Raw genomic sequence first — 23962 nt, forward strand, 5'->3', positions numbered from 1 at the left:
TATGTCATAGAAAGTGAGATCTGTTTATTGTGGGATCTTGGCATAACTTGAACTCCAAGACAGTAACTGGCAAGCTTGAACTTCTTTGCACAGTCCGTGACTGTGTGAATTTGAAATGGTCGAACAAATGTTGCCAAATTAAATGGAAGTGTACAGAGATTATTGGTTATTATCACCTGGATCCTTGAACTTCCAGTTCCTCTGAAAGGCTAAAAGCAGCCAGGCAGCTGAAGCTGGCTTCCTTTTTTTAAGTACCTTGGAATCTATTTGAGAGAGATTCAATTTCACAGCTTTCATTCTCAGCCCAAAATGCAGGTGCACAGATAAGAAGGCTGAAACAATCCTGAGGCATTACACACAAGCACAACAAAGACATTTGAAGAGAGAGAGAGTCCTGTTCATCCCCACTGGTAAGTTTCATCTTTTGTTTGCAGAACTGATAAAAGGCTGCTATAGGTTATTATGTCATGTGCTTCAACCGAGTAATTTATTAAGTGACTCCACTGATCATACATGGATATTCATATTTCCTAGGTTTCAAGCATATGTGCCTCTGGATTGTTGTTTTTTTCAAACAAATGAAATATTTGCCATATGACATGAAGTATATACCTCTTTTTTGATCTGGTGTGTTTCCTGCTACTTTATTGTATTGGCATTGGCAGCATGCTGCTAAAGAAATCCAGATACATAGCTATGGCATTTTGTCTTTTAGAGCAGAAGGAAATGATAGAACAGTGATAGTGTGCAGTTGCTGATGGACAGTGTCATTTTTAAATACTTAGAAAGAACCCCCTAATTTGAATGAGTGCCATGCCAAAAAAATGTCTTCTGCATACTTTTTCATTCTCATTCAAAAGAACAAAACATAATAGTTATAGAAATAGCTATAGAAAAGTTGTAAAAAAGAAGTGCTTGGGGAATAGTAAATTTCAGATAAATTACCATGGGTGAGATCATGATTCTAATGATTATCTTACTTATCAGGTAGTTGAGGAATATTTGTGAATATTCTTCCTGCCTTTGTTCAGTCATCTTTCAAGCAGTTAGTAGTCCCCCAGCTTCCCAAATTTCAATCAAAGCCCAGGTGGAGACATCATTAGGTAACTCTTCATTCTGTCCTTTTTTCAGATCAGGAAATGCAGGCAAACAGGAATGCTTCAGAATGTTGAAGAGATGTATCCTAGAGAAAACACACATGGCATCATCCTCACCGATCTTGCAATGTTACATTATGGTTTTTAAAAATCACCAATATAAATTTTAAAGGTTTCTGAAAATGGAACCCAAAACAAAATAAAATATGGAGGCCTCTTTTATAGAGGAAGAAAACTGAAATCAAATTTGGGGAGAACACTAGCTCCAGCTCTTTCTCAGAGCTGATTATAGTATTGTTCTCCTTCATACCTGCTACAGGTCTTGGAGTGTAACGAAAGGTCAGGATCCTGATGACAGTCCCAGCTAGAATAGACCTACTGAAAAAAGTGTTGACTCACTACTTAAGAATGATTCAGTAGCCCTACTACTGCCAAGAATCAGGCTGAGATGACAGTCTTCAGTGACAATGGTGAAATGTAGTGTTTTGAAAAAAACTTTATTGTATAAAATCAGAAGAACACACACACAAAAAACACATCTACAGTTATCAACAAACAACACATAGAAAAAAAAAACAAAAGAAAAAAACCAAAAAATAATAAAATAAAATTCTACTTCCTAGCTGTGGCTATGAGCGAGTTAATTGTTTTTAACTTATTACTATCTCTTATAAAAATCTTTCACAATTATCCAGAAAGTGTCATCCCTTAACCCTTTTATTCATTGTGCTGAATATATTTTGATATGTCTGTATATCATCCTTCTTCTCTATCTGATCTATCATCGCACTTAAAAAAAAATATCAGGTCTCACAGTTAAGAAATTAATATAACAAATTCCCTGGTGATCTTACATAATTAATATCCTTATATTTCATCTAGTCACTCTCTTCTTATCTACTTTTTAATTCCTCTCTTCCTATCATCTAATTTGTTAAAGCTATCCATTGATTCTTAACTCCTTCTATATTTATATATTCCACCCACAGATCCCAATCCTTATAGAACCTTTGTAGAGACTGTTTTTTCATAGAACAAGACAATTTTTCCATCACAAATATATCATACATTTTAAGTTTCCAGTCTTCTATTTGAGGAGGCTCTTTCTTTTTCCAACACTTCGCATAAACCATTCTAGCTGCAACTATTGCAAAAAATATAACTTTCCCTCCTTCTCTCTCCAAGTCTTCATCTTCAATAATATTTAATAAATACATCTTTGGGTTCACACACTCCTTTATATGAAACATCTTTCTCATTTCCTTATGGAATGATCTCCAGAATTTATTTGCTACCTTACAGTTCCACCAAATATGCATGTATGTTCACAGTTTTTCCCCACATTTCCAACAATTGCCATTAACATTTTTGAACATTTTAGAAATTCTATATGGGGTAAGATACCACCTATAAATCGACTTGTATAAATTCTCTCTCATCTCTACACTGCTTGTATATTTAATTCTAATTCTCCAATTTTTCCCCATTGTTTTAATTCAGTTGTTTGGTTAAGATCTTTAGCCCACCTGATCATATAGTCTTTGACCGTTTCTTCTTCCATTTCTCATTTTAGAATCAAATTATAAAATTTTGAAATTATTTTGTCTTCCCCCCTTTTAATTATATTTTCAAATTCTTGGTTTCCGGGACCTATCCCAATTGATTTATTATCCATTTTGAATCTTTCTGCCAATTGCCTATATGAAAACCAATTACAGTTTATTCCTTTTCCTATTAATTCCTCTTGTGTCATCATTATATATTTATCTTGTGTCTTCTTTAAAATATCAGAGTATCTAATCCAATTATTACTTTTATATTCCTCTCTTCTGATCAAGGCCTTCGCAGGAGATGCCCAAAGTGGTACCCTGCTACACCATTTCCATTTATTTTTATTCCAGATTTGAAGTAAATTATTATTGAAGTTTCTGTCCAATTTCAATTTTCCATAAAAAAAGGAATGCGTGTATCCCATATCTTAATTCATAGCCTTCCAACACTAATAGTTTTGATTCTCTAATTTAAACCAATCAACTAACCAATTGAAAACACATGACTCAAAATACCATTTCAGATTTGGAAATGCCATTCCCCCTTTTTCTATTTTAGTGAAATGTAGTGTTTAGGAAAACCTGGATGAGGTTCTGAATCCTGAAAAATGGCAACTGGCACTGGGCCAAAACTGATGTGAAGGCCCTTTTATAAGAAACATTGGCCCGTTACAGACCGCTGAGAAGCTGCGGTCTGCCGCCGGTTGCAGTGTCCAGGAACGCGCTCCTTCCTGGGCCCCGGAAGAGACACCGTGAGGCACTAGTCCCGCACTCACGGCATCACTTCCGGGGCGCGACATGCGGACGCAGAGTGTCCGCTACGTCAAAATGGCGGCAGCCGTGTGGAACAGCCGCCACCATTTTGACGTCATTATGTGCGAGGGGCAAGGTGCGTCAGGAAGCGCCGCCCCTCTCGCATAATGACGGCACCTCATGGGCCCGTCTGTAACGCGCCATTATTTATTTTTTCATTCCTGTGGAAGTAGAAGGTTTTACAAAAATTTATTCAAATTTCTCCACATATTATTATTGTCATTATTGTTACTGCTGCTGTGGCTGCCACCCTCCAACTGTCCTAATTTGGCAGGGACAGTCTGTTAATCCTCTGCTGTCCCACTTTTTCATCTGCTTTTAAAATGTCTCAGTTTCTGTCTTTTCCACCTGCTTTTCTCCTTTGCCTTCATGTTACTTCAACTGCTGTAAACTGAATTCAAAGTGCAAAAACTATTTGAACTCCATCAGTTCAGCAGGAGAAAGAGGAGAGGACTGGGAAGAATACTACTGTTCCCAGTAGACTCATTTGTTTTTGGTTTTTTCAGGCTTTCCTGTGCTTAGAATAGTAGTTTTATTATTTCTTCTTTAATAACTTAGGCCACATCCTTTTGACCAAACTCTGATGTCCCACTTTTCATAAGTAAAATGTTGGAGAGAACATCCTTGTCCCTGTAAAGTATGCAAATGATGGTCAAGCTGCCAGTGCAGTTTATGTCACTGCCACTTTTGCTGGTGCTGGAAGAAACAAAAAACCTTTAAAGGAATGGGAAGCAAAGCTGGGCTGTAAGTCTTGCTAATGGTGAACCACATCTTTGAGAAACTGATAGTGATTTCCTGCCCCATTATTCTGTCCACAAAGGCTGGAAACTGTTTACACAGCTATAGTCTGTGTATGCATAAGAAATCAGCATAACAAGACCAGTTCAGGCCTATTCTAGGCTAGCTTTCTTTTTTACAAAAACTATCCTGGGTTTGTAACATATTCCAGCCTATCTTTCTAGAACAGTATTCTAGCCTAGCTTTCTTTCCAGCAGTTTTATATGGAGCTGTTGTTCTTTTAACTATGGAAAATATGGTGTTGCTTGTCAGGCAACTTGGTAACAAGCAACACCTGCTGAAATTGCCTTTATTTCACAACCATTAAAGTTACAGGTGTCCACTCCAGTTTTTAATCTGGCAAACCTGATTCAAACATGCTACTCCTTCTCTATTCTGACTCTGAAGTGGCATAATCCATTCACAGTACCATGTATTTCCATTTTTCTGGTCTACTTGCATGGTTTTGTTCTTTCTCTTTTCCTTAGGATTGGTTCAGACATGTCTACTGCAGCATCAGTTGGTGATCTGCATGCCAGAATAAGCAATTGTATATTTAACCTCAGAGACAGAACTTTCTTAACGTCTTACACACTTTTCTTCAATGGGCTGGGACCACACAGATCTGTAAGTCTTGATGCACTGTGTGCGTCACATGAAAGGAAATAAAATGACAAAAAGGTAAGGGTGAACTGGGCTGTTGTGCATTCAGGCTCAGTAGGAGAAGTCTTAGTGGCAGAGCACACAGATTGGATGCAGAAAGTCAAAGGCTTCATGATCCCTGCCATCTCTAAGCAAAAGGATCAGATAGCAGACTATGTAAAGGGTCTCTCTGCCTTGGAGAGATTGGCTGTCATTCATAGTACAGGGTTAGAGGCTAGGCGTAGGATAGTTTCATTCTATATTTATCGATTAGATACACTACGTCCTTGTCATTCTCATCAATGTTCTCATCAGATGTCCTTCTGTATGACATAGATCACCTGTGAGCTGATTTGGGTGCCATTGTTATAACAGGAAAGGTAGCATGTTGACAGTGTTGATGACTTGAGAGTGAGCATGTGCCTTCAAGTTACCTGTTGACTTCTGCTGACCTCATGAATTCCATAGGGTTTTCTTAGGCAGGGAATACCCAGAGCTGGTTTTGTCAGTTTCTTCCTCTGAAATAGCACCTGGTATTTGTTGGCAGTCCCCCATCTTAATACTGACTCTGCTCAGCTTCCAAAATCAGATGCAGCGGCATCACTATGGTTGGCATCATCCAACAAGGTAACTCATGGTCCTGCCCCACTGACCTCCTCCTATAACACACCATACAGAATATTTAGTAACACTTTTTTGTACTAGTGTCACTGATAAATAATAATTCCCATATATCACTGAATGTAATGACAATAGTTGTGACATAAACTAGCAAAATTAAAATTATACCTTTAAATTATGCACAGCCTAAATGTATTTGCTTGTACATAGTACCATGTATTTAAAGTGTAAATTTGGTAAGATGTGACATTTTAAAAATGTTTTAAAATTATTTAAACAATTTAAAACATTTATTTTTTAAACAAAACCCTGCAGCCTCTCCTTTCTCCTCCCACTGAGCTTTGCCCTGCTCACACCATCTCTTGAGCATTTTAAAGGGACACAGGTGAACACCACAGCCCATTTCTGCCAAAAGGCAGATGTTGGGGAGCAGTAGTGTCACCCCCTCTTAGGGTGTCACCTGGTGCAACCCACACCCACCACTGCCTCCTAATAATGCCCTTGATCAGATGGGATCTGGTGCCTTTAGAGTATTTAGGCAGGATTCAACATGTTTATCTTATGTCTTGATTCATTTTGTCCACATTCAAATACCTGTGCCATGAAAGAGTTGCTGCTAAAAATAGTGCTTGCTCTTAGGAGCTGTATATGGCTCTGGAACTGTTTGAATCCATTCCACAGGTAGGCCATGCGAGGACTGCATGGAAAGTGCACACATCACTGGCATCCCACTCTTGTAACTGGCAATATGCATATGGATGCATGCATATGATTCAGGAGCCATCGGTGAATAAAGGATTTGAGCATTCTCACAACTATCTGAAGCTTCCACTGGGATGAAGTCCTATTTTGGTTACAGCTAAACACTCTCCTTTAAAATTAGAGGGAGGAAATACTTTAATATGGGACAGGGGAAGTATACAGATATGAGTTCCTTTTCAGGAGCATGTTTCTTTTTAAAAAATCAGAAACATAGTCTGCTTTTTTATTTTCATTAGCAATAACAACAACTGGAAATGCAGGAAAATTCAAGAAGATGAAATTACTATGACGTTACAGGGGAGTTTGATTTTGAGTGTTTTGTAGAGAATAAGAATGTTATGGCTGGTGCAGTTCTCATGGGGAGATTCTCAGAATTTGAAATGTAGGCTGCTTTATACTGGGCACTGCAGTTGCCTTGTGGGACTGAGGAGCCAGCACATGTGAGGGAGAAGAAAGAAGACATTACCATCACCCCCAACACTCCAAAAAGGAGGTCAGTCTGCCTGCCTGCCTGCCTGCCTGCCTGCCTGACTGACTGACTGACTGTCTGTCTGTCTGTCTGTCTCTTGGCTTGCTTGCATGCTTGCTTGTTGCTATAACCTCACCTGAGGGACTGCTACTTGCTCTGCTCTGGACTGCTCTCTGCAGAATCCAAGCCCAGGTGCCTGGCAATTACTGGCTGAATATTTTGGAATCTTTTAAATAAATCAAATGTGCTTCAAGGAAGGCATGGGAGGAGAAACCACTCAGGGAGCAGCCATTGCAACAGTAATGGACAAGAGGAGATATGGAATCAACTTTATTATCATGCTACAAAGAAAATCTGCTAGCCATTTCAAATAGTCTGGATAGTCTTGGCAGCAGCCCCCCTGGACTGAAAATGCTGTTGCTCAATGCCAGTTCAGTGAATAGTAAAAGATCCCTGATCCAGGACTTGATCCTGGATGAGCATCCCAAACTGGTTTGTATCACAGAGAGGATGAAGCTGGGGGTGGAAGGGTAATCTCTCCCAGCTTTTTCCACCTAGGTTCTCTTTACAGCAGCAGGCAAGGCCTGGGGGATGGGAGGTGGAGCTGCAGTAGTCTGTTGGGAGTCTATCTCCCTCACCTGCTGCCCAGTGTGCTGGATTTGAATGTGTGTTTCTGAAGGTGGGTGGCTGGAACAGAAGAGGGATTCTGTTGGTGTACCAGCCACCCCACTGCTCAACTGTCGCTCTTCCTGAGCTGTCTGAGTTGGTCTTGGCATTGGGGTTGGAGTTTGCTTGCCTTGTTGTACTGGGGGACTTCCACATCCATGAGGAGAATGCTCTTTTAGGAGCAGCTCACAACTTCATGTCTGCCATGTCAACCATGAGGCTATCCCAAATAATATCTGGGGCACACATGCTGCAGGACACATTCTGGACCTCATTTTCTGCTCTGGGAAGGAGGATGGTGATCTGGGTGTGCAGAAACTGACTATAGTTCTGTTGTCATAGACTGCTCACCAGGGTTTAGACCCATTGGGACTCAGCACCTCTGCAGGGGTGCCAATTAAAATGTTCCACCCCAAGAAAATAGGGAAATGGCCAGGGTGGTGCACTGTGCCTCCCCATATGAACTTGCTGGAGCTTTAAGATCATCAAGAGAAGGATTTCTCTCAGTCCCACCAGTATCACAGACTCACTTGGTGAGGACAGAAGAGAGAACCTTCTTGGTGGCCACTCTCACCCTCTGGAACACCCTTCCACAAGAGGCTACACTGGCCCCCTCTTTACTTCCCCTTGACCATCAAGCAAAAACATTTATATTTAAGCATGCTTTTAATGGTTAATGGTTAAGGAGAGTAGGGTCTCATTTAGATGTATGTTTTGTTTTTAACATTGCATGATTTAAACTGTTTTATAGTGTTTTAATGTGGTGATTTTAAACTGTCTTTAAAACTTTTTTGTAAACATGTTTAATTTGTTGCTTTGGAAGCCACCTTAGGTACCAGTCTGGGAGAAAGGTGGCATAAAAATAAAGTAAATAATAACTGAGGCGGGATACAAACCGCCGCTTTGCGGCGTTCCCCCGCCGGCGCCATTTGCTCCGCGCGGGAGCTGCAGCAGCCAAACCACGTGGAGCAAAAAAGAAGCTCCATTTCGGAGCTTCTTTCCGCGGCGCACTGATGACGTCGCGAAGCGCCAAGGGCGCATTCATGACATCATTAGCGCCGCAACACGTCTGGACGCTATGCGTCCAGTACGTAAAGATGGCGGCGCCCATGTGGAAGGGGCGCCGCCATCTTGTACGTATTGTATACGTACTAGGGTTAGGGGGGTGCGGAAGCACCGCCCCTTCCTAACCCTAGTACGTATACAATACGTACTATATGGCGGTTTGTATCCCGCCTGACTAAATAAATAGGATTAAAAATATATATAGCACTTTTTAAAAAATCTACCAGTTAATTCCTTGCAGTGATTACAGTCTCTTATTACTAAGGCTACAGTCCTAAGCAGTGAAATAAATGGCAATTAACACTTCTGTAATCTTTACAATATGTTTAGAGCTAAGGCACATGAGCACTTCCACCCTGTGTGCAATCCATGTCAATGTGACACAGACAACAGCTTAACCAACTCAGCTCTCTGTCAGATAGCACAGCAAGCTCCTAAACCTTACCTAATGCATGTCTGATATGCATTAAGTCTGATGTCTGTGTCTGGGCTGACAGGTTTATTTCAGGTGAGTTCTACCCATGATTCCTCCTAGCTGACCCCATTTAATCCACAGACAACAGCAGCAACTCCACATTGTGTCACAAAAGTCTTGCGCGAATGGCTCTTGGGATATATCAGTACTGCATAAAAGCTCAGCTCTATGAGGAATTTATGGTCTGCTGGCAGGTGGGAAATACTGAAACGTTTGTATTCCTGGGAGAAAACTGTGCCCACAAGTCATTGTGCAAAGAAATAAAGGGAAACAATATGTTGAATTTTAAGTAAACTGACGCTGTCAGTCTCAGTTTGAGCAAGTCTCCATCAACTATCATTTTAGCTTGTACAGTTGGCCCTTCTTATCCACAGATTTTTTATACATGGATTCAAGCATCCACAGTTTGAAAATGTTCCCAAAAAAGTATAAATTTCAAATATCAAACCTTGCTTTTCCATTTTTTATAAGGGACACCATTTTGCTATGTCATTATATTTAATGGGACATGAGCATATACGGATTTTGTTATACACAAGGAACCAAACCCCAGCATATAACAAGGGTCCACTGTATAATGTGTTTTCTCCGCAATCTCCCTCTCCATTCCTGCCCCCCCCCCCATTTGCCCCTATCAGCTTCCTTCATCTTCTCTACCACCATTACTCTGACGACTAATAATAATAATAATAATAATAACAACAACAACAATAATTTACTATTATCATTTATGTGAAATAAATGATCCTCTTTTCTAGAAAGTATGTTTATCAAGGTTTAATCTGCCAGCAGAGGTACTGTTAAGGCTCTGGCTTAGACCCAAATATAGTCATTCTCAGGGTAGTCTCACTGCATTGACTGGTCCATTTTTATTTCCCGGCTTCCACTTTAAGCTATCTAATCTGACAACTCCCTACAAGGCAGTTCTCTGCTGCTAGGCCCTGTAGCGGAGACTCGGTGTTCCCTCCCATAATACTCTGGCATCGATTCCACTTCATTCCAGAAACTGGTCCATGCCACCAGTTGAGTGTTTGGCTGCACTGCTTGCAAACTTAATCTTCTCCATACAAAAAATAATCTGCATACACAAAAAAGAAAATGAATGCATACAATTTATAAGGATTCCTGTGTGTTTGATTACAGCATGTGAACTGAGATTATGTTTTTCTAATATGTTTTATTATTTATTTATTTATTTACTTACTTATTTATTTTACATTTACCTTTCATCCAATCTGGGATCCAGGCTATCGTCATTATTCATAACCTCCTCTTCTGCTGTGGAAGAATGGTGAAAGAAACGAGTCCTTTCCCTCCACCACCACCACTACCCCTGTTTCCTTCCTAGGGTTAATCCAGTCCTTAGGATGCAAATCTATAGACATTTTTCCTGCTGGAAGTAAACCTCAGTAGACTCAGTGGGATTCGCTTCTTGGTAGAGATGCAGATGATTCTACTTTTAATACCTCAGAAAATACTTTCCATCTGATAGATGTCTGAAAATTGAGGAGGTCTAAGCAGGTTCTGCATTGCACCTGTTCTGAGTTCCTCACACCCATTTGGATGCGAGCTCAGTCAATTAGCCTCTGTCAAGGGTTTGCACACATCTGGCAGGATGAAAACTTACCCTGGATAGATGAAAGATCAGCTCTCTAGGGATGCCTGTTCAAGATATGATGTGATGTTTTATCACACCACCAGTTAGAACTCTCTTGAACTCAACTCTTGGGTGCAATCTAATACACTATCTCGAATACTGAGATAACCTTTAAAGCCTTTTGCAGCTTGAACCTAGGATACATGACACAGGAATGCCTTTTTCCATCTGTATTCCAGCAGCAGTGAGAATTTACTGCATGTGTCTATATTCCTGTCATATTGTTGATAACTGTGGTTTTTCATCCTATAAGATCCAGAGTCTCTAAACTGAAGTAGATTTTAAGCACCATCCTAACTGGCTAAAATGGTCAAAGTCCAGCAGAATCAACCATAGGCCAGCTTCCAACGCAGGACTGCTGGAAATTATTTAGGATTGTCCTTCTCCTGACCTAATTTGGGTTGTTGTTCTTTCCCTGCAGGAAGTTTAGATCTCGGTTACTTTAGCTCCTTCTCTGTTACCTTTTTGGCTGTTATGCCAAGCAAATCTTAGCCAGCACAGCAATTCTGCCAGCAGATTGCTTCTTTGGGAGATTTCTGAGATCACCTGGCAGAGTGGGCTCTTCCAGCAAGAGAATTTCTGCTGGCCAAAGAGCCTTATGCCTAAACCTTAGCTCTGATGGTTGGGGAAACTCTGAATTAGGATGGCACTGTATTACAACCTTTTAACTGTGATTAACTTTTGACTCCTTGAGCATGCTTATACTGCTGTTTGAACTGTAAATAGCTTTTTAGTGGTCTTTGATTTTCATGTTTTTTAATTATCTTATTATTATCCTATTGTTTAATTATCCTTTCAAAGGAATATCTAAACAATTATAAACTTAAAAAAACAATCCAGTCCATTCGTTTAGATGGGCTTAAGCATTTACTTAGAGTCAGCATGGTGTAGTGGTTTGAGTGTTGGACTACGACTCTGGAGACCAGGGTTGGATTCCCCGCTCAGCCATGAAACCCACTGGATGACCTTGTGCAAGTCACATGCTCTTAGCCTCAGGGGAAGGCAATGGTAAACCTTCTTTGAACAAATCTTGCAAAGAAAACCCATGATAGGGTTGCCTTAGGGTTGTCATAAGTAAGAAACAACTTGAAGGCACACATCAACAACAACATATTCATATTAGATAGCGTTCCCTGCCATTATTAAATGCATTTCAAATTATTTCACCGATTGTAGGGATGGGAACAAGGGATGAGGGGAATCTTCCAAAAATATTCATATATAATGCAGGAATACACATTTTTATTATATTGTTACATATACCAAAAGGTACTGATTAAGTGGAATAGGACTTTTTGGACTTCTTGAGCTCATGTAGTTTGCATGCTCATAGGAGGAGTTTAATCCCAGATTAGTTATATAAGGGGTATGGTCTTTACATATTATCCTGCTACTCTACATCAACAGTAGGGAAGAGAAGCACAGCTTGTTGTGGAACAGAGTGGCAATGTCAAAAATGGTTCCAACTTACTATATTTGGCTTTGAGAGGATGGAATATTGCTTTCCTCCAACAACCAGTGATGTGCAGCCTGTACAACAGGGGTGGGCAACTGCAGCAAGTCTGAGTCCACGTTTACAGTCTAGAACCCCTGCCCCTGCCCCCGCCCCACACACCATACAGAAACCCCAAAGTGGCTGCATTTCTAATTGCAGTTCTGAAAATTGAGCATTTTGTTTGTTTTAAACAGCATAGGAAGGCTTTACAGCTTATTTAAAAGGTAAATTGTTGCACCAGGAGGCTTCGAAGAGTAGCAATTCATCCACTTTCTTGTCATCAGAAGGTCAATCAGGGTTTACTGGAGGTGACAAGGGCCTCACAAATATCCTTGGTGTGAGGTGCATGCAGTTCCAAGACTGTATTTTACCCACCCCTGCTGTAGAATATCTCATGCATGCATTTAAGTGAAGAGATCAAACCCTGACAGCTAGGTTTGTAAGCACTGTAATTTGAGAGAGAATTCTGGTCTTAAAGTTGTGTAGGGAGTTCCATTAAATTTTATTTTGTGATAATTGGTTCCTAGTCTATGAAAAGAAGCTTTAAGAAAGATTGAAAAAAAGGAGGGGGGAATGCGCCCTCCCACACAACACAGGTCCACAAAAGAACCCTGGAATGCCTTCTAGGACTGGCTAATTACATCTTTCAGTAAAGAAAAAGGGAGCATTAATACCTGAAAGTGGCTTGAGGTCATCATGTCTTTTTTCTTTCTATTTCTTTCTTAAACTCAACAGCAGTATGTATTTGCAAAGTTGTCAACAAAAGATTTCAACAGGTCTTGTGTCTTGAACCTTTTATTATTGGTTGTAGGCAGTTGCTTAGAAGCTAGAAATGGGGCATACTGTATGTAGAGGGTTGCGGGAGGATTGTCAAGTGTGAACTCGAGGCATCCCATCTGTGCCAGTCTCATGCAAAAGGCACATGCACATACCCTATGTCTGATCCAAAAGGATTCCTGGATTTTTGACAAACCAAAGAAGTCACAGAAGGAAAGAAGGAAAGATGGTTAGCATTTAAGTTCCAAGCTCATTTCCCAATTTCTTGCCTTAATTTTCATTCCAGCTTTGTATTCACATCCTCTGGACAACGTTGACCCATTTATCTCAAAATATGGCTAAAGAAATCATACCCACCACATGCTTGAACAAAGAGGCACATGCAATACAATATTTGTACTGGACAAATTGAAAGCTCATGCTTCCCCAGGTGACATATTTATGTTAGAAAATGGCTGGATTATTCTTATTTTCCTAATGCTTAGTCATCCTATTTGATCATAGTACATCTGAGAACTAAAAACCTAATGGCAAACAGTGTTTGTTTATGAATGAGTTTAATTTCCTTTATGGATTAGTATCTGTCATCCAACAGGAAGACACCTCCCATTCTCCCTTCCACTCCTATTTATTATTCTGTCAGTGAAGTAATGCATCACATTTATTAGACCTTCTCAACAGTTTGCATGAAAAGGGAAATTGTCTATATGACAGGCTTGGTTTTGAGTTCTAGAGACTTCATATCCCATGTAGTGGTGTAAATGAAAAACCCAAACGTTTGCTGAGATTTGGTTAATATATGTATGCGTTATTATCTGAAGAGAACAATAGTCCCATGTTTTGGGTTGTATCAGAATTTTTATCTCTTTTTCCAACCCATGAGACAAACTCACACTTTTGCTTGACCTTGGTTGAAATGGAACAGGCTCAAAGAATCAGACATTTTGGGGGGAAATTATTATTGTCTGTCTGATAGTTCACCTTCCTCCCAGAAATGGTACTCAAGAAGGTTAATGAAGTTGTAACTTTCTTGTGGTAGACCTTTATAGAAGCACTGAGCAATGTGTGGATGTTGCACTTCAGATCTCATTAGCCCCAACTAGCTTAACCGATTGTCAGCAATGACAGGTATTGTAGCCAACATCTGTAGGGCAACAGTTAATAGTACTTTGCTTTCATATGTTGGATCTTCTTCAAAGATGCTAGCATGACTGGAGTACAGTGGACCCTTGTTGTATGCTGGGGTTTGGTTTCAAGATCCCCCGTGGATAACAAAATTTGTGTATGCTCAAGTCCCATTACATATAATGACATAGCAAAATGGTGTCCCTTATAAAAAATGGAAAATAAAGGTTTGATATTTTAAATTTATACTTTTGTTTAAACACTTTCAAATGGTGGGTGCTTCAATCCTTGTATAAAAAATCCATGTATAAGAAGGGCCAACTGTATTTGGAGAGAGGTTCAGCACATCTGCAGCTCTGTTAGCACTGAAAATTCAGTCTCGCTAGAGAAGGCAGGCAGAAAGTCCTCTACAGCCACTGGAAACATAGATCACCCACTCCATAGAAGACATCCAAGCCAACTCAGGAACTCAGCCCTTTTCTGAATCCAGCCTACTCTTCTGTGCATCCCTTGTTGGTTTTGGTTCCTCAGCTTCTGACTGATAACCTGGCTTTTGACCTTTAGACTGCTACTCAACCACCCAGCTTCTCCTTTCCCAAGTGAACTATGGCATCATGTAATGAAAAATGTTTAAAGAGCCTCATGTGTGGCATGTTCTAAATGCTATTCCCATTTTAAAGACAGCTCCATCTGTGCTGCTGCTCCATTTGTGTCAAACTGCACCATCCTTGCAGGAAAGAGTCCTAGGAAAGGATGGTATCATAGTATTCTCAATGTAGGGACTGAGTCACCGAGTTATCATTTGGCAATGTGGGCAGCCTACAGAAACTCCAAAGTCACATGCACGTCTATGGCTGTGTGACATTTAAAAAGACTTAAGTGACCTCAGGAGAGATTATTTTCTAGACCAAACCTAGAGGGAGAGAGTGGAAGAACAGCATGCTTTGATTCATCCTAAATAACCTTGAGCATTAAAAAGCAGGATGAGTGAATTAATGGGTATGCAGTAGAAGGATCAAAGCCAAGATGATGCTCAAAACTGCAGAGCTGATAACACTTGAAAATTAAATCTTTGCTTCAGTAGCACCCTCTTCTTCCCACAGTATGCTAGAAAAATGTAATTAGAGATGGATGCACTCACCTTAGAATGAGAGCATAGTCTACATTCCAAAGAGAGGATTTGGGGTAATTCTTCTGAACCAATCCAGTTCATGGAGGGAAAAGTACCTATATTCTACTAGTATTTTCTTTCTGTGATAGCCTCTAAACCCTGCAGTAGCTTAATCCAAGAATGAGGAATTGGTCTTAAATATGTTGATCAACCAGGAGAGGACCTCCACAACCTCAACCTGTGCCCTTTCAAACTAACTTGCAGGAACAGGAGAGGGGGTTATGCTTTTCTGTTTAGGACAGCCTTAAACTAACCTGTTCCATTCCAGTGTTTTCTAACCAACACTGATATTTAGACATGATTTGTGGGAAATTTTGTGATACCCCCCCCCCCCAAAAAAAAAAACCAGTTGAAGTATCAACTTGGTTTTTATGGTTCCTGTTTCTTTAAACTGAATGCTTACAAGTTCAGGACATTTTATTAATTCCTGATGATCAGATAGGAAATTGGGTAATTTCATCATAAAGAGAAACAGGATAGGGAAAGGGAAGAAAAAGGAAGTAAATAAACCATTCCTTATCTATGGGGAGAGAAAGTGACATTGGAGCATGTAAAGAAAAATCACTATGCCTGTATACTCTGGAAGTAAATCTGAGTGTGCTTAGAGGGGCTGAATTACTTTTAAGTGTACTTAGGACAACAGCCTTACTCAAGGGACAAAAGATAAACTATTCATCACTAGTTCCCCCAGGCTAGATTTCCAAGAAACAAAATAGCAACAGGAAGCTTTTAATTAACACTGAATGTGATTTTTTTTTAGAATTACACTTAGTTGTGATTGTGAGTAGACATTATAAATGGATCTTGAACATGAGTAGGGCATTTCTAAATAAGATAGCAATAGCTGCTCTGTAGAATCTGTGTTTTAATTCCAGTTCTAATTATTTGCAGAAATACAATTGCCCAGCTGCTCTAGTGAGACATGTTAATCAACTAGTCATTGCAATTACATATAACTGCAGTTTCACTTGACTGGGTCAGTTTTTAAATTGAAGAAACTTTACTGTATTTAGGTCTCTTCCAAGAAGATTCCAAATTCCTATAGAGAATTATAGTTTTAAAAACACCTACACAAAGCAATTAAGACCAAAGGCCATATGCAACAATGAATTCTTGACTGTCCCCATGAAATCAGAAGAGCATTGTAGGACAAAGCCAGCACATTGAATTGAGCTTGGAAGCAGATTGAAACTGTCAATCAAATGATGCACATCCATCTCACACTGGAGATTACCGCACTGCGTTCTGAGAACGTTCTCAGAACGTGATGGGAACGGAACACATTTAAGAATACCGCACATATGTGTTCCAATCGGGTTCTCAGAATGCTCTAAATGTGTTCTACATGTGTTCCAGGAGGGGACGGATTGAATGTGTTCCCAGCGAGCTGAAACGTGATGAAAACGTTCCAACAGAGGTCTGTGCGGTATTCTTATCCGTTCTCAAATCCGTTCTCTCATTCCTCCGTCTCCTGATTGGCTGAAAGAATGACAGGCAGGGAGGCAGGCAGGCGAGCGACTGCAGTGAGGGAAGGTGTGTGTGTGTGTGTGTGTGTGTGTGTGTGTGTGAGGGGGGAAAGAAGGAGGGAGGAAAGTTGGGACAAGGGAGAGAAGAGGAAAGGAGAGAAAGAGAGAGGGAAACAGGGGGCCAGGGCAGAGAGCAAGAGGGAGAGGGTCTGGCTGCTTCTGTGGGGGTGTGTGTGCTCTGGTGTCATGTCCAGCGGGGCTCCTGTGCTGGCAGCCTGCAGGAAACAGGGATGGCAGGGATGCCCAGGACCTTCTCCTCCTTCCCTCCAGGAAGGAACCCACAAAAGCTTCTCTGTTTGGAGCAACACACAAAAGCAAGCAAACAACTCCCAGAATTCCATAGCAAAGAGCCAGACAAGAATTAAAGCAGGGAGGGAAGCTCACAGGCCCCACCTGGAATATTGTGTCCAGTTCTGGGCACCACAATTCAAAAAGGACATTGAGAAACTGGAGCGTGTCCAAAGGAGGGCGACTAAAATGGTGAAAGGTCTGGAAACCATGCCCTACAAGGAACGACTTAGGGAGCTGGGGATGTTTAGCCTGGAGAAGAGAAGATTAAGAGGTGATATGATAGCCCTGTTTAAATATTTGAAGGGATGTCATATTGAGGAGGGAGCAAGCTTGTTTTCTGCTGCTCCAGAGACTAGGACCCAGAGCAATGAATGCAAGCTACAGGAAAAGAGATTCCAGCTCAACATTAGGAGGAACTTCCTGACAGTAAGGGCTGTTCAACAGTGGAATACATTCCCTCGGAGTGTAGTGGATTCTCCTTCCTTGGAGGTCTTCAAACGGAGACTGGATGGCCATCTGTTGGGGATGCTTTGATTGTGATTTCCTGCATGGTAGAATGGGGTTGGACTGGATGGCCCTTGTGGTCTCTTCCAACTCTATGATTCTATGATTCTATGAAGGCACACATTACATGCGCACGCACACAGGAGGCAAAAGGGTGACAAGCAGCCAAAAAGGGGAATTGGGATGACAGCAGAGGACTCTTCTTTTCTAACCGGTTTAAAGAGCTGCTATGGCTGCTGGGGCTCTGCCCTTGGCCCAGTCCCCTCCCTGGCAACTTGCTTTCCTTCGGCTTGAAGAGACCTGCATGGAGCTCCTCCTTCTTCCCAGCCTTGCAAAGGAGGTTTGGGATGCAACTTGCAAGGCTCATCTCTCCCCATTTCTCTTTCTCCCTGCCTTCCTACCGATCCCAGCCTTGCAAAGGAGGTTTGGGATGCAACTTGCAAGGCTCATCTCTCCCCATTTCTCTTTCTTCCTGCCTTCTTTCCTCCCTTCCCTCCCTCCTTCTTTCCCCCCTCTCTCTCACACACACACTCACCTTCCCTCACTGCAGTCGCTCGCCTGCCTGCCTGCCTGCCTGCCTCCCTGCCTGTCATTCTTTCAGCCAATCAGGAGACGGAGGAATGAGAGAATGGATTTCTCTCGGCCTTGGTGGAATATGTTCTCGGAACGGTTTCAAGAAAAAGGAAGCGCTGTGCGGTAAAATGCGTTCTCATCACGTTCTAGTTTGCTAATGCGGTAATATCCGTTCCAGGAACGTTATCATCACGTTATGACACGGAACGTTCTCAAAACGCAGTGTGGTAATCTCCACTGTCTGGATGAATCCCACTCCCATCAACCTCAGAGGATGGCAATGGCAAGCCCCTCAGAACAACCCTTAACAGAAACCCTGGGACAGGTTAGCCTTGGAGTGATTCACACTCTCTCAGCCAAGAAACCCACGGGTTTAAATGTGGGGGTCTAATGCAATATAATATGTGTGCAAAAGCTTTAGTTTCTACCAACTAGGAAGCAGAGTCTGTTGTGATTTTATTTCTTGGGAAAGAGGAAAAATGGCCCCTAACCCCCTAAAAAAGATTAGAAATTGCCTAATAATTGTCTAGTTATTCCTTCTTCAAGGATTAATTAACATAGGCTAGAATCCTGTTAGAAAGTTATGAATGCATTATACAGAGATACAGACTTGTCATGGTTTTGTATTCATGATCGCTACATGATCCCCACATAGCCCTTAGTTTAGCAGATACATAGGGATCGTGAAAATCCCTCAGTCTCCACTTACTGGGTAGCAGCTGCTGTGATCAATGGAGGTCTGTTCCCCTGTCATTTGGGAAGCAGTCTCTCTCTCTGTGTGTCTCTCTTTCACAGAAAATGAATGATCTTGGGCATGAGGAGAATTGTGATATGGGCTTGCTTCTGCCTGTTGTAACAGAGATCGATCACAGGAAGGGGTGAAAACAACAATTACCTGCATCCTAATTGACAGAATGATGTGGTTGCTGCCCATTAAGTGGGGGATTGGGGAGATCTGGACAGGAATCGTTGCGTAGCACTATTGCTACACTGTTTACGCATTCATACGCATAAATCAACAGGATTTCAACCATTTTGGGGGGGTCTCCAGTTTTGGGATACTTTCTGACTCATTATTATAGCAGATACTGTCTGTACTCAAACTGCAAGAAAAGCATCTGGTCACAGATTCTCAGCTCCAACCATCTGAATTCCCAAGTTCAAATGATATGTTGAAATTTTAATCAACAAAGAACATTTTCTCATCCACAATAGTTCCATTGTTTTCTCATTCTGGAGCATTTCACTGTTTGTTTTTTTAATCTGTTCTCCAAGGAAACAATTACCCTGGGAAAGGTCTGCTTATGAACAGATGGAGCTACCTTGCACCAAGTCAGGTCACTGGTGCATCAAGCCCACTTCTGTCATTTCTACTGTAGAATTTGGCCTTCTATTAGACAGAATGAAGTGGTTGTGTCAGGTGACAGTGCTGTGTATAATGGAAGAAAAATCTATGTGCCATGCAGCATGCCTTGAAGCCCTCAACTACTTACTGCTTTCAAATGTGGTAGATTATGTTCTCTGATTCCACGTCTTGAAGAGATTTATTTGCCAGTCAATTTGGCTTTTGTATATGAATGGGAGGGTGAACATTTTGTCCTTTGCCCCAGGCAGCAAACTCAAGATGGCTAATCTCAAAGGATTTGTGCAGATGGACTTTTCCAGCTCTACAGCCTCCAACATCCTTTCATTTAAGGAAGTGCCCAACGATTCAATCCTGGACCTTGTGCATATAAGAGTATATTACTAAGACATGGTCTTTCCCACACTTGTCACTATTATGCTTATCATCTTTGAGTCTGAGATTGAAAATAAATCCAAATATACAAAACAAAATCACTCTTTGTTATTATTGGCACTAGAATATGGAAGGGGAAGATACATTAGAGTGGGTAGATCATTCAAAGTAATTGCAATATAGATAGGCATTTAGCATTCAGATGCATATTTGAATATCGTTCCAATGGAATTTTGGTTCTTGATACAAGAAATAATATGTAACAGGCCCTGCTTCCCTTTGTGGGTCTCCTTATTTAGGGTTATACAAGTTTTATATTTTCAGAAAGCCCACCATTAATTTGATCATAGTATATTTGACAAATTTTTGTTTTGTTTTCACTTGAACAGTAAAATTGTGTGAGTTTCTTTGGTCTTCATTTTACATGATTCCACAGTGGGCCCTTGTTATCTAGTGAGGTTTAGTTTCAAGACGATCCCCACCCCCACAATGGCTACCAAAATCCATGGATGTTCAAGTCCCATTATATACAATGACACAGTATGGCAAAATCAAAGTTTGCATTTTGGAATATATATATATATATATATATATATATATATATATATAAAATTTCCAAGCCATGGATGGCTTAATCCCTGGAGGCAGAATTTGTGGATATGGACATCATTTAGCTCTACATGAATAAAGTTCTATGGATACATTCTAAACAAAGGTAAGGGCATTTCAATTGAAGATTTCCCACTATAATCAATGGGATTTTAGAATCCCAATGGGATTTTAGAATGTGTTACATGAAATATGCCTATTGTACATGATTGTTTTCTTTATATGCATACAACACACGTTTATGGTAATTGTGACAGAACGTTCTTTTGTTAATATATAACAAAAGGAAAACTGAATTCTTTTTAATGAAAAAAAAAGATTTATTTTATTTCTATGTTTAAAATTATGCTACATTTATTTCTCTTTATTATGATCAAATTCACTTCCTGGATATGTACAAATATACTTTTGATCTGTAGCATCATCAACACATTTTACATTCAGCAAAACAGATAGCAAAAAGATTGATGTAAGTGTGCAAAGATGTCTTTATGAAGTATCTTGTACTTAGGAGGTACATAATTATATAAATATATAAATTATTTTGGTGGCCTTGATTACAGTCCATTTAGGTGCTTCATTCATATCTTGACAGACCTGCAAAATAAAATTAAAATGAATTTCATGTGCGCACTTGCAGAAAATGCATGGATATTCTAAATGGCAACATACTGTTATGCAAAGAAACATATACCATGACTCACACTAATGCCCAGTCCAATGTAACACCATCACCACTGCTCAGTAATTACTAAGAAGATCCTGCTGGTTGTGAAAAGCTAGAGCTCAAAATCTCCTTTCAATGCCAGGCACATAAGTGGCCCAGTTGTGCGTCCCTGTCTGTGGACTGGAACCAATGAATCATGTAGATCAGTACCCCAACTGGGGTATGCCAGGTCTATGCTTTCATTAGATTGTCTGCAGTGATATTGCAAGGACCTGGCTAAACACTGCAAGAGGCAAAAGTCCCATGTTCATTCACATCTGTCCAGTTAACATTTAAAGCAAGGTCTGATTTTTATATTAAAAGTACACTGGTTTGGGGAGGTGAAATACTTTCCCCAGCTTTCTTCCAATTTCTTTGCTTTAGCTATTACTTTTCCTGCAAGTTTTCTGATAACAGAGGCCTTTTTCAGTCTCAAATATAATATTGGTTTGGGACTGGAATGGATGTGTGTGTGCATGTGCATGTGAGTATTTAAAAATGCCATTCTATATACCAAATTGCTCACAATACCATGACCTGTACCAGTAAGACAGTGCATATTAACAGGTCCGTTAAACCCCATCTCCTCTTACCCATTGCAAAGCCTGATCTCCTATACTGAAGCCACTGTTCTCTTGATTTTAGCATCTTCTTTGCTAGCTTTTGAATCTACTTTACATCCTGTCAGATCTTACTGTGTTTTGCCTCAAGGGAACTGGAGCCAAAGGCTGGAGGAGAGAAAATCTTTTGTTCTGTTCAAGCCTTGCATTAACTCCAGTCCACAAAGAGAAATATAACCCACACTGATCTGGATGAACATTCCCTTTTGTTCTTGGCTGAAGAGAAGAAAGAGCAGGATTTATCAAATTGCAGGGAGATCACAGTACATAGCTGGTGATTGTGTTGGGTCACAGCTTGTGGGTACCCTCCAACATTTCACAGATGAAAACCAGAACACGAGCGGCCAAGCAAAATCAGTGTATAGCAAAAGTCATTAATGAAGAAGAAGAGACAAACTGGGAGAGGTTGCAGCAGTTTCCTTTTGCTGGAAACTACTGGGAAGGGTAAGATTTTTGCTCCCTTCTCTCCTCTTCCCGCTGCTGAGCTAATTGAATGCAAACTCTTTTCGCATTTTGGACTCAGGCTGAAGTAAACCAAGGACAAAGCAGAAAAGTGGGAAGAGGAAAGAGAAACTGGGACACTTTAAAAACATTTGAAAAATAGAGATGACAGATGATTAATTGGAACTGTCCCTGCAAATCAGGACAGTTGAAGCGTGGGCTTGTACAGTACCTATTCTCTTAAATTCCAAATTAGAACTTATATGGATATTACTCTCATGCCGTGACAAAGGTGTGCTAGGAAACTGGAGCATGTCCAAAGGAGGGGAAACAAAATGGTGAATGGTCTGGAAACCATGCCCTATGAGGAACGGCTTGGGGAGCTGGGTATATTTAGCCTGAAGAAAATAAGGCTTAAGAGGTGACATGATAGCTATGTTTAAATATTTGAAGGGATGTCATATTGAGAATAGAGCAAGCTTATTTTCTGCTGTTGCAGAGACTAAGACGGGGCAATGGATTCAAGCTACAGGAAAAGAGATTCAATCTCAACATTAGGAAGTACGTCCTGACTGTAGGAGCTGTTCGATAGTGGAACACACTCCCTCGAAGAGTGGTGGAGTCTCCTTCTTTGGAGGTTTTCAAAGGAAGGCTAGATGGCCGTGTGTCTGGAGTGTTTTGTAAGTTCCTGCATGGCAGTGGGTTGGACTGGATGGCGTTCTTTCAACTCTTATGATTCATGATTCTACCAATTAAAATATTACTTTTCTTCCTGGCACAGCTGTTCTCTGGGCCTGGGATCCATGACCTAAATCTCAGAGGTACTTCTAACTATTGTACACCCTTTGAACCATGGAATTCACATAGATGTTGATTTACCAAGTTGCCATTGATTCAATGGGTTCAGGGGAGAAGCAATTGAATTAAGCCCACTTTTGATACATACATATAAGTTTGAATACCTGGTAAAGTAGACTGAATATCTGTCTCTGGATTCATTGCCATTTTAATCCCACCTTTCTTTCCTTCAAGGAACTCCATAGTTTGGTACTGTAAATAATTCTCTCCCATAAATCCTTTAAAAAAATTAATTAAAATTTCCCAATACAGTATAATATGAGAGTGAGCTTCCCTCTTCTCCTCCCTTTCCCTCTTCCACGACCCAAATCTTCATAAATCAACCTAAATATATAATACTGTCAATTACCATAGCTATAAATAATATTTGAAGTACAATGTGTTGTATATTATTCATAATGTTCAAAAGGCACTTTTCCAGAAAGATGCTAGGTCAAGTGATGGTTTAATTCCCAATTTGCACAAGTAACAGAAACTGTAAAAGACTTCTATATTTCTTCAAATATAACCTCTTTGATATCTCCTCTTGCTAATCTAATATTATTATGTGCTTTCAAGTAATTTCTAACTTTTGACAACCTTATCACATGGTTTTCTTGGCGGAATTTATTCAGACGTGAACTGCCCTTGCTTTTCTCTAAGTCTGAGAGAACTTGACTTGTCCAACGTCACCCAGTGGGATTCTGTGGCCAAGTAGCAATGTGAACCCAGGTCTCTTTGTGTCCTAGTCCCAACTCTCAAACCACTACACTATGCTGGATCTAATTTTGCAGGTATTGCTATAGGCCACACTCTATCTACCCACTTTTGTAGAGAGATACCTTTTTATGTTTTCCATGGTTCTGCTATTTCTAATCTTGTAGCACTTACAAAGAGTGCTATGATATCTTTGTCTGGCATTCTTTTCCTTTAGCCTAATATTTGGCTTATCTAC

General features: G+C 40.4%; 1 protein-coding gene and 1 long non-coding RNA gene across 4 annotated transcripts in view; one reads left to right on the plus strand and one right to left on the minus strand.

The window, feature by feature from the left end:
• Positions 1-123: 123 nt before the first annotated feature.
• LOC149319450 (uncharacterized) overlaps positions 124-23962 on the plus strand; it is a 36710-nt gene continuing 12871 nt past the window's right edge. For both annotated transcript variants that reach the window (XR_016280190.1, XR_016280191.1), the window contains exon 1: positions 124-410. This is a non-coding gene — a long non-coding RNA (uncharacterized LOC149319450). The remainder of the gene's footprint in view (positions 411-23962) is intronic.
• LOC149319451 (small muscular protein-like) overlaps positions 20739-23962 on the minus strand; it is a 39842-nt gene continuing 36618 nt past the window's right edge. For both annotated transcript variants that reach the window (XM_089511738.1, XM_089511739.1), the window contains exon 5: positions 20739-21000. The gene's annotated coding sequence lies outside the window, so the exon portion shown is untranslated. The remainder of the gene's footprint in view (positions 21001-23962) is intronic.

Source organism: Sceloporus occidentalis, unplaced genomic scaffold (genome assembly GCF_023333645.1).
Source record: "Sceloporus occidentalis isolate IW3139 unplaced genomic scaffold, rSceOcc1.0.p SCAF_2, whole genome shotgun sequence".
Taxonomy (NCBI): domain Eukaryota; kingdom Metazoa; phylum Chordata; class Lepidosauria; order Squamata; family Phrynosomatidae; genus Sceloporus; species Sceloporus occidentalis.